This window comes from Eubalaena glacialis, chromosome 4 (genome assembly GCF_028564815.1).
Source record: "Eubalaena glacialis isolate mEubGla1 chromosome 4, mEubGla1.1.hap2.+ XY, whole genome shotgun sequence".
Classification (NCBI taxonomy): domain Eukaryota; kingdom Metazoa; phylum Chordata; class Mammalia; order Artiodactyla; family Balaenidae; genus Eubalaena; species Eubalaena glacialis.
Window position 1 is genome coordinate 119373091 of NC_083719.1, and position 12751 is coordinate 119385841.

Below are 12751 nucleotides of genomic sequence, written 5' to 3' on the forward strand. Positions count from 1 at the left end.
CCAACGGCGAACGGAGAGCACAGCCGGGCCCGCCCCCTCCCTCCCCCTCCCCCCTCCCCCCCTCCCTCCTGGCCCGCCCGCCTGCCTCCCTCCCGCCTCCCTGCCCCCTCCCCCGCCCAACACGGCCGGGAGGTGGAGCTCGGGACCGCTCTGGTCCTGCTGGGAGGGGACCCCAGCACCGCTCCCCAAAGCCAGGACCCCTTTGGCTATCTCTCCCCTACCCAAGGCCCGTATACACAGACCGTCCCCCTCCCTGGCTCTTCAGTTTACACTTATCCCACCCGTGCCCCCATCTGGGACCCCTCCCGAATTCCTTTCCTAACCTCACTCAAACACCTGTCCCCTACCCTGCCCCCCTGGGAAGTGGAGGCACGGGAAATGTCTCCCCCGGTGCCTTCTTTTCTGGGCATCTGCTCCTCCAGATCCACCTTCTTCCCGCCCAGACCCCCAGATCACCCCGAATGGCCCTCCCTTCTCACTGCGCTCAGGGGAAGTCCACCCCTCCCCCTCTGGCCGAAGCCGCAGAGCGGTCAGCGTCGGTGGCCGCAGCAAGTCTTGGGGGTGGGGCTATGGAGGGGACCGTGGGAGGGGGAGGGTAACGGGACCAAGGGGGCTCCTCCAGAATGAGGATTGGGGAGATATACAAGTGTGAGGATGAGGTGATGCGCCTAAGCTCGGGCTATTAGAGGGTCCCTCAATCACCTGCCCTCTGGGCGGCATGGAGCTGTGACCCCGACACATTTACCAGTGACATACACACATTCACACAGTCACATGGGTCCCTACCCCGCGAAGCTGAGCAGTGTCACGGCCTGTGTCACACGCCCTCGCAGTGCCACACGCTCCCTGTCACAATCACACTCACCGAGTCACACACTGTGTCACACGCAGTGTCTCACACACTCGATACTCAGTTTCTCCCACTCAGTTTTGGTTCTCTGGCGCCATCTAGAGGTGTCTGAGCAGCCTGGGAACTCCTTTTCCTTCGCTCAGGGTTTGGTACCCCAGGCTCTCAAGTGCCCCAGTCTAATACGACCTCCAGCTTTTGCCACTTATAAGCCAACGCAGTGGGTTCCAGGCCAGAAGAATGAGAGAGACTGTCCCTGGTAAGGCCTGGCACTGGGTGTGCAAAGGCCTAATATGGGATGACTGATTGCTGGGCCTCTATTTGCCATAGCCTCTGACTACTCCTCCCTATCCACCGGCATTTTCCCATCCCTACCACTCCTCTATCCCTTGTCTCTTTCCTCTGCTTCCTCCCCTTCTGATACCTGTATTCTCTGTGGAACACTCTTCAGGGTAAGAGTGGGCTCTCGCGCCAGCTGAGGGCTGCCCAAGATCTCTCCGAGAGCAGCCCCCCTCGAACTCCCTTTCTGGCCTGGACCCTGCTCTAGTCTGCACTCCCAGACCTCAGCCCCAGAATCCCATATGGGGTGGTCTGGATGGGAGATGGGGTGAGCTAGTGAAAGGAGGATCTGTCCTATAGGTGGTTTCTCCCTGTCCCCTGCAAAACTCATATGCTCCGCATCACTGAGCACAGCTCCAAGGGAGGAATCAGTGGCCCAGAGACAAGAAATCTTCCACAGAGGAGCTGCCCCAGCTTCCCTGCCCCCAGCGTGTGCCCGCTGCCCACTGCAGCAAACCCTCCCCAGTCTGCTTGCTGGGAGCCATTCAAAGGCTCCTCTGTTCTCCTCCCTTGCTCAGGGCTGAGCAAGACAGGCAGCCGCAGAGCTGGGCAGGAAATGCTAATCTCCCAGATGTTCTCCTCCGTCCTCCCTGCTCCACCACCGTCAAACCCAAATCCTGCACCAAGTGGTAGGAGCAGAACTGAGCCAGCGCAACACCAGGGTGTGTCTACTCTTCTCCCTGCTCCCCATCCCCTCCTACCCCAGCTGCCAGGCTGGGCTCTGTGGGGGACCTGAGCCTGGGACAAGGTAGAAATAAGGATGGGGCTGTCTTCCCCAAGCAGAAGGGCAGGCAAAGGGCTGAGACTGGGAGGTTGCATCTGAAGAGGAGAGAAGCCAGGCTCCTGGCCCCATACCAAACTGGGAGGAGGACCTGGTTGGCAAGTAGGGAATCGGGGTCTTCTAAACTGATGATGCCTGAGATTCCAGCTGAGACTGTGGCCAGGGATTGGGGGATGCTAGGTGTGGGAGTGGTTGGGTTGCTTGTGGCCTAAGGCTCTTGCTGTGATATGTATGTGCCTGGGATGGGTCGTGGCTAAGAGAGAGTGAGGATGCTGTAGAGCCTTGCACTGTAACAGAAAAAATTGTTGTTTCTGATTGCAGCTGGGACACTGTTGTGATGCTATGATGCTGGTGTGCCTAAGGTATAGCCAGAACGATCAGATTATCAGAAAGGCTGTTGCCAAGCTGTGTGTGTATGTGTGTGTGTGTGTGTGTGTGTTCATGTGTGCATGTTGAGAGGAGGGCTGTAACTGAAATGCTGTAAGGCTTGAAGCTAAAAGTGTGAGGTTGGCATACCTGAGACTGGCTATAGCTGAGAAGCTGTTCTCTGTTAATAAGACGTAGGTAGAACTGTAGCTGGATCCATTGCCTAGGTACTAGGAGATGAGAGGCCGTTGCTAGGAGCCTGTACCTGAGAGGAAGGCTGTTACCTGGGATAAGAGCAGAGCTACTGTTGTGTATAGGACTGTAGCTGGGATGCTATTGGTCCTGAAGCTATAGCTGTGATGACAGCATACTGGGGATTGGCTACAGCTAAGATGCTGTTGCCCAGGCTTGTGGCTGGGCTGTTACTGTGTGCAGGACTCTAGCTGGGATGCTGTTATGCCTGCAGCCATAGCTCTGAAGCTCAAGTGTAGCTGAGAGGCCATTTCCTGGTAATATAGCGGGACCACTGTTGTGTGGGGGACGGAGGCCACACTCTGTTTCCTAGGAGATGAGAAGCTGTTCCCTGGGAAGCTGTTCTGGAAGGCAGGATGCTACCTAAGATGGGAGCTGATCTGCTGTTGGAGCTGATCTACTGTTGTACTTGGGAGGGTTCCCGAGTGGCCATTGCTGCGTCTGTGGCTGGCTGGGTGGGGGAAGGCGAGTGAGTTCTGCCTTGAGGTCTGGGAGATGCCAGGAGCCCAAGGCTGGGCGGGGGCTGCTGCTCTGGGGAGGCTTCAGCAGTTGCTCTGCTGTGGAGCTGGGAAGCCTGTTTTCATTACTGTTTTAACTCTTTTTTTAACCTTGTTTTTCTCTCGGCTGCACTTTCGCTCACTCATTAATTTTGGTATTTTTCTCACGGTGCCTCAGCCCCTGTCACGGCTGCCATGGCAACAGGAGACAGTGTGCACAGCGCCAAAATATCTGATCAAAAAATAACCAAAATAAGCAAACACCGAAACGACTGTGCTGGGGGCTCTGGCCGAGGGAGAGCCGATGGCTCAAGTCCAGGAAACTCTAGGTTCCCAAGGGACCCCTTTTTCTTCCCCAGGGAAGCTTTGCTGAACCTTCTGATAACCTGGGAGGCCCCCTTCCCAAGGGAACCCCCCCCCCACCACACACACACACACAGATCTCCCAGGACTCTGAGATTTCCAACGGTCCCTGCCCGAGAGGCAGTTTTGCCTGAGGTGGGAGCATTGGGAGGGTGTGAAGGCTGGGGTTCACTTCCCAGGAGCTGACAGTCAAGCCTCTAAGAAGCTCCCTACCTGCCCTCACCATACACATCTGCATCACCCCACCCACCCCTCTCCTGACCCCTCCTTCCTCAGGCTTCTTCCACTTTCTCTGCTCCCAACCCCTACTTGGCCACCTCCACTCTTCTTTTCATACCCCAGCATCCTGACAGGATGGATGGAGGGGGAGGAAGCTGCAGTCTCTCCCACAACTCCAGTGGAGGTGCTAGGAGAGATGCCACTAAAGCACCTGACACTCCTGGGCCTCTGGCCACCTCTAGCTCCAGCTGCCTATGGGAGATTCCTGAACAGCCCTGAACACTCACACCCGCTCCACTTTCCCCCCAATAGCATTCTAGTTTCCTGGGGACCTCCTTCTGTCAAGTGGGCATGTCCCCAGGAGGGGTAAAACAGTAGAGCCTCATGTGAAATAGGAAGGGGCAAAGCTCTTGGTACTGCCTGTCTCCCTTCTTTACCTACTAATTTCCCCTCTGAGGGGGCTTGTCTAGATTTCTGGAGCGCTAAGAACCGGAGGAACGAGAAGGAGCTCTTCAACCCTGCCTCAGTCACATCACAAAATTATATCTCTGGCTCCTCTTCTCGGTGCCCCTCCAGCAGTGAAAATCTCACTCCCAACAGGTCTTCATCCCTTTCTGGGAGCTAGGACTCACCTCCTGCTCCTTACATTCAGTTCCTATAACCCCCTCCCCACCAAGAGCAGCAGTGGCCTTGGCCTCCTGGCAGAGCCTTCCTGGGCCTGTTTCCATAGAAACCAGATAGTCTGTGCAGTGTGAGAAGGGGAGGGGAGACAGGAGCAGGGAGGAGGGACCAGACCTCAGGGGCAGCCCCAGAAGAAGGGACCTGGGCAATGAGAGAAGGAGGAAGCTGCCCCATCCAAAGGGAGGGTGGGACCTTGATCTGGGGAGGGGAGAGAGGAGGTAGCCTAAGCTTGGTAGGTTCTATTCACCCCCTCTCACCCCGTCCCTGTGCCACAGCTTATTCTGCTGCCTCCTGAGGAGACCCACGACTGTCTCTTCCCCTGGCGCAGAGAAGGGGGTTCCTCTCTCCCCATGCCCCTAAGATCCTTCTTTACCAGGAACTGCCTGATCTGGGGTGAATCTCTTTCCCAGGAGCCAGCAGTCTTAGTCTAAGACAGGGACCATAGGATACCTTCCCTCCCCCAAGAGCTATGCACTCACCCCAGACCAGTGGCTCTGTACTCTGGAGGCTGGGCCGCCCTGGGACCCGGTGACCACTGCTGACCCCGTGGCGTGCGGCTCTCAAAGGCCCCATTCATCTCCGGGGGCTGAAGGCACCATTGTCCCTGGCGGGGGGTGGTGGGGGCAGTGGGGGGTCTCGACTCAGAAGGAAGGAATGTGTCTGGAGAAGTTGCCCGCAGGGCTCCAGTCTCCAGGTCCCCACCAGCTCTCCGTCGGGACCCCTACATGACCCCAAGCCCTTTCCCCCACTAGCTCCCAGCAGCCTTCATGCTTCTCTTGAGGGTGGGGACTGCCGCGGTTTGGGGGAGAAGCCTCGCCCCAACCCTCTGGCTCTCTCGGCAGAACCCTTTCTGGGGCTGGGAGCTGTCCAGCGCCTCGGGTCCTGACGGACCAAAGATACGCCTAGGCGCCATCGGACAAGAGGGGGTCAGGGCCAGCCTAAGCTGGCTGGGGTCTCGGGAGCTCACCTCTACCCAGGCTAACACTGCAAACCACACCTGACCTGGGTGGGCATGGGTGCAGCTCTGGACATGGGGATCCATGGGTGCTGAGAACTGACCCGAGGAACAACTTGACCCCTGCCCTATCTGAGGAGAATTGAAGGGTCAAGTGCCACCAGGCCACTCCCCTGAAATTCAGTCTCTGACAGAGTTACAGAAAAAACCAGGAGAGGTCAGGCCCTGCCTCCCCCTCCCCCGCCATCTCTGCCGTGCCTCTGTTTCTGTCTTCCTAGCTCTCTCCACCCTCCTCTTCTCTTTCCCTCCCTGCTGGGTTGGGGGCTGCTGAATTATCACTTCCCAGCTCTGCTAATGTGCTCCCTGCTGCAGGGAGGGATCATAATTCTGGGAGATGATTAAGTTTCAGATTGTTTTTCTGTGTGTTGTTGAAGATGAGGCTTTAATATGGTCCCTCCCCAGATAGGGAGCCTGGCCTGGCCCCAGCTGCTTGCCGCATCCCTCCTCTGCTGGACCTCTCGTCTCTGATAGGCCAGGTCTGGGAACATGTCCCTTGGTGTCCCCTCTAAACTTATGCGGGGTGTGTGTGTGGGGGGGTGGACCCACCTTTGACTCAAGCGGGAATACACATAATGTGTGGTGAGAAACACTGGTTTTGAAGTCAGACAAGTCAGAATTCAAATCCTAACTCTGCCACTTACTATCTGTGTAACCTTGGATGAGTTACTTAAACTGTCTGAGCCTCAGTTTCTTCATCTGTAAAATGGGGATAATTTAACAATGGCCTCATAGAGAGCTTTGTGGATTTAAAATGATAATGCATGTAAAGTGCTTAGCTGAGTGCCTGGCTCACGGTAAAACCTGGTCAATGTTAGTGGTTATTAGTACACACGTACCCCATCCTGGGTGATCCTGCCTCCCCCATCCTTCCTAACTTTGTTCTTCGGTTCAGTAAATATACATCTAATGCCTGCTATTTTTCCAGGCACTATGCAGTAGAAATTAAGTTATTCAGGAGTGAGGAAGTTGGTTTTCTTGCTTATCTGCCCTTAAACACCTCTTTATTTGCCTCCTTTCCTCCTTTCAATTTAAGTTCACTGCCATTTTACCCTCCCACCTACTTCCAGCTCTTCTTTCATTATTCCTACTTCATTCTTCCTTCTTTCTCTGCAGTCTTATCACTTCACCTTGATTCTTATCCTCCTAACACACACACGTCTTTTACCTTCTACATCATTCTCCATCCCATTTGGGGCCATCATAGTGAATAAAGGGGTTGAGTTTTCAAACTAGGAGAGAGAATCCTGAGTCATGCCATGTGTGTATGTGTGTGTGTGTGTGTGTGTATGTGTGTGTGTATCTAAGGGTCACACACATTAATCTGAATTCAGTGGTGGATCTGTAACAGACTTCTGAACTCACACATTTGAACTGTATACTTGTTTGCCTTCTATCCCCTATGTATAATAAGCCTTACAACCCTTGAAATATAAGTCTATTTCTTTGCCTACCTACCTACCTACTCTACCCCTACCTCCATCTTTGTTATACTCTACTCTAAATGGGACAGCCTACTGGTTGTCAATAACAGAAGCTGATTTATGATAGTGTATTTTTGTTTCTTCTCAGCTGGCTTCCTACCCTTCACCATACTGACCAATTTTTCCAAGAAGTCGTTTCACAACTCTTTGAGGGCTTGATTCAGTGCAGGAAACAGAAACTACTCTAGGTATTTTAAACTGAAGGGAATTTAATATGGGAATTGAGTGCTTATAAAAACATTAAAAAGACTTGTGGAAAGGACTCCTAGAAGCTGTACCAAGAGAGCTAATACATATGCCATAATCAGAAAGATGGGGACTCAAAAGGCCACCACTGGAACTATTGAATTAAAGAACACACTGCCAAAGCTTTGCCATCCAGGAATTAGGAAGAAGAGACCAGGAAGCTGGAAAAACTGTTACAGGAGAACCCCACATCTCCAGGATCCTGCTTGCCAGCAGAAAGCCCAAAATAGCAGAAAGAAGGCCTCTTCCACTTTTCTGCCTGCCAGTCACACAAGTGCACTTAATTGTAAGGGGGTCAGAGGAACTGTATTGTAGCTTTCTAGTCTCTGTAACACAGTAGAAGAAAGTAGCAATAGAGGATGCATGCCAACTGACCACATTCAACACTAATTTGGACCTTGCCCTTTAGGAGTTCACAGACTAGAGGACAAAACACCAGGATCAATGCAGGTTAAAAGGATGAGCCAGAAAGTATCTGTGACAGACCAAATTTCAGCCCCATGAGGCCTGGGACCTTAGTGGTCTTAAAGGGAGTCCAGACCTAATTTGTAGCTATGGAGCTCAGGCTCTGCGAATCACTGGAGGAATAAAGCTGAAGTCAGTGCACTAGGGAGAGGCGGGGAAAGAAGAGACCATGACCCAGTGTCCACAATAGTTCTCACTTCCTGGAAGGGGCTATACACAATAATCCAGGACCCCGAGTGAGGTCCCAAGAAAACAGGGCCCACACTCTGTAGCAGATCCTCCCTCACACTGACTGGTTTTGGTTTATGTGGCCCTATGGGGCTCACCTGTCACCTGCCTCAGACCATCTTTCTAAAATGAGCCCTCAGGATCACCACTGGGAGAAGAGAAGTGCAGAGGGAAGGCTAAGTGGGCCCATCTCTCAAGCAGGAGTCTGAACCCAGGGGTGTTTTGCTGGGGAATATCCAGAAACTGGCACCTTCCAGCTGTCTATCTCTGCTTCCTCCTGCAATTCCAGGTGTTTTGGCATCTCTTCTCTTCTCTGACTCTAGGAATCAGGAGCTGAGTCTAGGTGCTTCTAGGACAAGGAAATAGTGGCAGCTTCCAAGATCCCAAATAAATCCCAAGTTTATAAATGGTATCAGTTTATATCTGCTGAGCGAGTAGGAAAGTGTAGGGATAAGGGGTGGGCTGGCATCTCCTCACAGGCTTAAAATGGAAGTAGTATATCCCGGTGGGTAAAATCTTGGTTTCCAGAGTCCCGTCCTGACTCAACTGCTTCCTAGTTTGGCCCTAGTGTGACCTTGGGCCAATGACATAATCTCTCTGAGCTTGTTCCCAATCCGTAAAAGGGGAATAATACATACTTGCCTCCCAAGAAGGTTGGAGAACTAATTGAAATAATTATGGATAACCATGTATAAAGTGCTTGGTTCAGTTCTTGGCACATAGTAAACTTTCAGTAAATGGCAGCTGTTAGTATTTTTGTTATTATTATTGATACCGTACTTTCTCAGCAACAAACATCTTCCATCTTAATTACCTGGAAACATCTAGAAGAGGGGGTTCCTCACACAAGGCTTGCTCTGGAAGTATGAGCTCTTAGTCACAATTTGGAAAAGTGGGGAGCCACACCAGGTCAGGATGCCCCTCAAGCCTGTTTCTTCCACCTGAGAAGTCTCTGTCCCCTTGAATCCTAGTGCTGTCCCTGTGTGAATCCATTAGGGCATCTTAACATCACCCAGGGAAGGGGCCGTGATGTCACTCTGGCAGGTGAGGAAAGACAAGGCTAGTGATATTCACAGGCCCAAGATCAAAAAAGTTTGGAACCATCTGCTCTGACCTTTTGTGCCCCCTTTTCTCCTTTCCTCTCCTTTCCTCAAACCCTCCAACTTCATTTAAATTTTATTGAACATCTACTGTGTACCAAGCACAGGCACCATATTAGGTACTGGGGGTGCAGTGAAGAACAGAGAGAAAGGCAGCCCCTAACCAATTGGAGCTCTCAGTTCACTGTGGCCACAAACTGTACAACTATAATGATACAAACAATCATTTAATTACAGTTATAGTGGATGCAGCTAAGGAAAATGACAGAGAGTAATGAGAGTGGATAATGGAGGAACTTAACCTCCCTTGTTAGTCTGGGGGAAGAGGGAGTGGGCAGGAAAGGCCAGATCAGACCTGCAGAATGAGTAAGAGTCAGCCACCCAAGGAGGGGGAAGTGCCCTGGGCAAAGTGAATTCCTGCCAAAATGTTAGATGATAACTTTATGATGTGTTGCCTTGACCAGAGGTATTTGATTCTTAACTAGGGACTCCCAAAGGGATAAATATTTAATGGTGGGATTTTTGAGAGACATGTGACCAGCTGATAGGGTCAGGAGGCCTTCTTATCAGCAGCATTCTAACCAAACCATGTGGCCAGGAGACCTATCTCTGGGTATGCATTGTGTGTGTGTGTGTGTGTGTGTGTGTGTGTGTGTGTGTAGGAATGTAAATGCATGTTTGTGACTGTGAATGTAGGTGCAGGTGTCTATGAATAAATGCAGAGCTATAGCTAATAACTTTGACATCTGGGTCAAGCAACAGAAACATATCTTTAAATCCAGGTATACACCAACTCATGGGGGAGTTGCAGGAGAACAGAGAAGGAAAACTGTTCGCCCGCATGCACATAGGAGCCCCCAGCAGTTAGATCCCCCACCCTTGACCTTGGACGTCCCAGATCATCCATCTCTGCCAAGTATCAGGGGCAAACTAGACAGCCCTGCTAACGAAGCATTGGTGTTGAAGGTGGGGGAGGAGGAGAGGCTTTAAAATTTGCACAATCTTTTAGAAAATCATTATTTAAAACGTTGGCATCCTGCATATTTTTGTTCCTAGGCCCCTGGTGAATGAGTATACCTTTATTGAGAGTTTGAATGTATGTATGCATCTATACGTGTGTGAATGCTGACTGTACGTGCTTATGTGTATATGAATAGGTGTTTGGGGACTACAGTGTCAATTGTGATAACTAAGAGCCCCTGTGAGTTTGGGGCCAGCAGACCTGTTTGTGTGCTCCTCCCCTCCTACTATGCCTGTCTCCACTGATCTCATGAGACGCAGAGGCTGGGATTATCTGCTGGTCAGGGCTGAGTCCCTTCATATTAACAATGGACCAAAAATGTACCGACCACAAGGCAAACAGAAATAATATGCTCACGTTCACCTCCATCCCATAAAGCAAGTGGAACCTGGGCCCATTGCAGTGAATGAGCTTCAATAATTCATCCCAGCTGCGGGTGTGGTATTGACACAAAGCTAATTTAACACTGTGGGAGCCAGGGGAGGTAAGGAGCAATTATGCCCTCACCTGCAGCATGGTCACTCTGCTAGCTCTCTGATGCTACGTTGGAAAGCAGAATCCCACAGTGGGAAAAAGGTTGGGGAAGTCGCTTGTCCCTTTCCCTCCTTGCAGGCAGTTGACTTTCTGTGGCTGTTAAGATGATGTTCTATTTTCTTCTTGATAATATTCTTGAATAGAGACTTCCCACCCCCATCTCAGGACTTGAACTTCCCAACAGTGACGGAGATGTTTCTTAGGTCAGACCAAGGTCTCTTCTGTATCTCTTTCTGAAGAATCAAAACCACTGGCACTTTCTGTAGGGTGTGACGGGTTTTGGAGGAGTGAGGTTGAGGTTTTTGCTGGAGAGAGAGGGAATCCTTCACATGGTTAATGTCTTAAATGACATCGGACAACCCATCTGATTTTCTTCTTTCTCAAAAATAAAAGTCACTCATTCAACCTCCAACAAATGTCTGTTGAGTTCCTATCTTTCTTCATTTAGTCAATAAATGCTTAATAAGCACCTACAGGTACTAGGTGAACCAAAGAGTCTGGATCGTTGCCTTCATGGGTCAATAGGATAGCAAGAGAGAGAAGCCTTAAACACATGAATAAGTATGTAAGTGCAAATTGTTGCTGATGCTACTTATTTCTATTCATTCACTCATTCAAACACCAATACAATGAGGGAGAATAATAGTAAGGAACAGCTTTGGAACAGAAAGGTCTCTCTGAGCCCTGAAGGATGAGTAGCCTAGGGAAGAGAGTGGGAAGAGTAAACCAGGGGAGGGAAAAGCACGTGTTCAATGCCTTGCTTCTTGCCGCAAGCAGATGATTAAGCTTTCCTGGGGCCTGGTGGGAGAGAAGGAACTGGAAGAGAAAGATCTGAGTTCAATTTCTGCCTTTGCCACTTTATAGTTGGGTGGCCTTGGGCAAGCTACTTATCTCTTTCAAGTCTCAAGCTACTTATCTCTTTCTCACCTCATCTATAAAATGGAGATGATAACATTTCCCACTTTATAGGATTGTTGTGAAAAATTAAGTAAAATAATGTTCTAAAGTGCTTACCAGTGCTTGGCATATGGTAAGTGTCAATAAATTACTACTATTGCTATTATGATTATCCTCAAATGCTCCAAGTTATTTATTACCCCCAGGCTTTGGCACAATTTTTTCCCTTTGCCTGGATCACACCCCATTCTCTTTACTCACTTATACTCATCTGTCAAGTAACAGCTGAAATGTATTTCCCTGGAAGGACTTTCCTGACCCCTAGATCGATGGCTCTCAAACTTTAGTGCATGTAAGAGTCACTGTGTGTGTGTGTCAGTGTGTGCTTATTACAAAGCAGATTCCCAGTTTTGACAAAGTATCATGGTAACATAAGATGAAACATTATGGGAAACTGAAACTGAATGGGAGATATACAGGAGCTCTACTATCTGCAACTTTTCTATAAATCTAAGATTATTCCAAAATAGAAAGTTTATTTTTTTAAAAAGCAGATTCCTATGCAAGTCATCAACCACAATGAGATATCACCTCATACTACTAAAAAAAAAAAAAAAAGAGAGAGAGAGAGAGAATAACAAGTGTTGGCTAGGTTGTGGAGAAATTGGAACACTTGTGCACTGTTGGTAGGAATGTAAACTGGTACAGCCACTTTGGAAAATAGTATGACAGTTCCTCAAAAACTTAAAAATAGAATTACCATGTTCCACCAATTGTACTTCTGGGTATAATCCCAAAAGAATTCAAAACAGGGTCTCAAAGAGGTATTTATACACCCATGTTCACAGCAGCACTATTCACAATAGCCAAAAGGTGGAAGCAATCCAAATGTTCATTGATGGATGAATGACTAAACAAAATGTGGTATATACATACTATGGAATATTATTCAGCCTTAAAAAGGAAGGAAATTTTGACACATGCTACAACATGGATGAAACTCAGGGACATTATGTTAAGTGAAATAAGTCAGTGACAAAACAATGAATACTGTATGATTCCACTTATATGAGGTATTTAGAGCAGTCAAATTTATACAGATGGAAAATAAAATAGGGTTTCTAGGGGCTGGGAGGAGAGGAAACAGTGGAGTTTTTTTGTTTGTTTGTTTTTTTAATGTATATAGAGTTTGTTTTGCAAGATGAAAAAATTTTGGAAATTGGTTGCACAACAATGTGAGTATACTCAACACTATCGAACTGTACACTTAAAATGGTTAAGATGATAAATTTTATGTTATGTATATTTTACCACAATTTTCAAAAATTCAAATAGCAGATTCCTGGGCCCCACCTTCAGAGCTTTTGACTCAGTGAAGAAATGGAAAAGCTGATTCTAAAATTCATATGGAATTATAAG